The sequence below is a fragment of the Psammomys obesus genome, unplaced genomic scaffold (assembly GCF_907164565.1).
Source record: "Psammomys obesus unplaced genomic scaffold, mPsaObe1.curated_primary_1811, whole genome shotgun sequence".
NCBI lineage: Eukaryota > Metazoa > Chordata > Mammalia > Rodentia > Muridae > Psammomys > Psammomys obesus.
In genome coordinates this window covers 8,607,843-8,610,696 of record NW_026585987.1, presented here as the reverse complement: position 1 = coordinate 8,610,696, position 2,854 = coordinate 8,607,843, and positions in this window count along the sequence as shown.

The following is a 2,854-nucleotide window of genomic DNA, read 5'->3' as shown; positions in this document are numbered from 1 at the left end:
ACATATAGACCTGGAACACAGAGAGAGAGAGACCTGTAATGTCAAAGGCATCAGGGAAGACTGCATTGTCCCCAAAACTAAGTGGCTTCCAGTAAACCTCCCCAGTGACAAGAGAAGAATGTGGTTCCTGGGCTACCGAGATGGCTCAGTGGGTAGAGGCTTGTGACAAGTCAAGCCTGGCGACCTGAGTTCAATCCCTGGGGTCCACATGGTGGAAGCAGATAAGCAACTTCCAAAAGCCATCCTCAGATCTCCACATATGTCTCGTGGCATGCTCCCACTTCTGTCTCCCCTCCACACAAATAAGCAGTTTTAGTTTGTTGCTTTGTTTTGTTTTAGGATAGAACAAAATAGCACCATAGCTCCTAAAGACTGGGGACCCTTGAGTGGCCTCACCCATCAGTGGGGGAGAGCAGAAAAGAGAGTCAAGGAAAGCAGTTGTACATATGGAAGGACAGGCCTTCCCAGGTCACTGGGCCAGGCTAGGTCAGCTCCAGAGGTAGAGCTGAGACATTTTCAAGTACATCCTTACCTTCCCCACCGCCATTCCCTCTCTTCCTCATAATCATTGCTCCCTTCTTTTCCCGTGCTTACTGGGACTTATTCCTCGCTCCTTCTCCTTCTTTTCATAGGCTCTCATATACCCCAAGCTGGCCAGGAACCCCTATGAAACCAAAAATGAGCTTAGACTTCTGATCTTACTGCCTTGTGTTGGAGTTAAAGGCATGCAGCAACACGCTCAGCTTTATGAGATTCTGAGGTCTGAACCCAGGGCTTCTTTCAAGCAAGGTAAACACTCTACCAAATGAGGGTCTTATACTGGTCTATAACTTACAGAAATCCCCCTGTTTCAGCCTCCCCAGTGCTATAAGTGTGAACACTACATCCAGTTCCTTCTTTCCAACATTTAAATTGAAATAATTTAGGAAAATTTCCCAACTTTGTTATGGCTTGATTGAAAAATAAAAACTGTATAGGCATTTGATGTGATGTTTTGAAGTATATGTGTGTGTGTGTGTGTGTGTGTGTGTGTGTATGCCTTACAGACTAATTAAATCAAGCAACTTGTAGGATGGTGGGGTACACAGCTATAACCCCAGCACCCCTGAAGTGAATGTGAAGGCATTAGGAATTCTAGGCCAGTCTGGGACACATGAGATCTGTCTCAAACAAACGAAAATCAGTGAAGCAATGAAAGAAACAAGCAAATTAAAATATCCATCATCTTACATACATCCCCCTCTTTTATTTTATGTCTCTTTTTACTCGTTTGTCCCTCTCCGAAGAGGTGTGTGCACATGCGCAGGAGTGCAAACGTAGAGGCCGCGGGCCGCCTGTGGGGACTGTGTCTGTCTGTCGCTGTACTGTGCGCTTCCCGGAGACTGATCTAGGTTGTCGGGCACGACAGCAAGCGTGTCTATCCGCTTAGCCATCCATCTGCCCTCCCCTTTCATCTTTGATGGTAAAACGTTGAACTGCTTGGTATTGTACATGTTCCCCTTTATAAGATGATAAATATAATACTGTAAGAAAATATTTTAATTATTTTAAATTTGGAAAAGCTCCAATAACAGAGTCGTTTACTGAGGTCCCTCTGCCATCACCCAGATCCAACAATTGACAAGTTTTGACCCAGCTGTTCCATCTCTCCTGAGATCATCTTTGCAGACTTCCCTCAATCCACCATTGATTCAATTGAGCATGAGTCCTGTGAAGCACCTCTCACTTCCTTTGGTTTTTATGTACCTTAAACCTGTTTCTCTCTTTTTCTCCATGCCATACTTTATTGGAGAATACCAGTCAAATGTTCATACACCCTTTTGTTTCCCCATGGCTACATGTATTATTTGAAGACTAAGGGTTGGAAACTTTTACATGAAAACTCACTTAACAACTGAGAAAGAATCCTAAGACTTAAGGAAGACTTTGTTTTTGTTTTTTAAGACAGAGAGAATGAACATAAGTTCTTGATTTGCTCTGGTAAGGACTTATAAGGAGTCTCCTAAATGGACCGCTCACTTTGGGGGCTTTAACTCGGTCAATATTTCTGCCGAGACACTGCCCTTTCAGTAGCTCCGGAGCAAATCCCAACGTGTACATTTCTACACTGTATGCTTCCTTAACCCAGTCCTGAGACATGGAGGTCTGACGTCAGCATCCTGCAGCTCTCTCATTCCGTGTGTATTCAGGTAGTACTGGTGTTGGTCCTGGTGAACATAGGCTGGGGCAGGAGAAGAAGAAGGTCCATCTCATCAGTCATAGTGACAGCAATTTTCTATAAAAGGCAGCTCACAACACTCTGACCTGCCAATCTTGTGACTGGTAGCTGGAGCTATGGAAGAGTTGGAAAATTCTACTGCCTTAGCTACCATCATACAATCTCCTTCAAGTTTGCTAAAGGTTGGACTCACTGTGCTGGAGAGAGCAGTTTTTGGTTGGTTGGTTGGTTTTGGGAAAGAAAGAAAGAAAGAAAGAAAGAAAGAAAGAAAGAAAGAAAGAAAGAAAGAAAGAAAGAAAGAGGGAGGGAGGGAGGGAGGGAGGGAGGAAGGAAGGAAGGAAGGGAGGAAGGAAGGAAAAGCTTTATTCTCCTACAAACATAAACCATCACTCTTGTGGAAAGGAAGGTGGCAGGGTGGTCTAAGGATCACGTAAAATGGGAATGAGATTAAAAAATCAGCCCCACCCTACTGCCTGCCTGGCTGAGATAGGATTATATCCTTAACATTGTGTATACATATCTCCTTATGTTAAACATTTTTTTCAGATCCCACTTCACTCTGCCCTCAGCTGGGAAACCATTATCCTCAATTTGTGACATCACAGATCCCACAGAAAGGGTGTGGGGAGAGGCAGG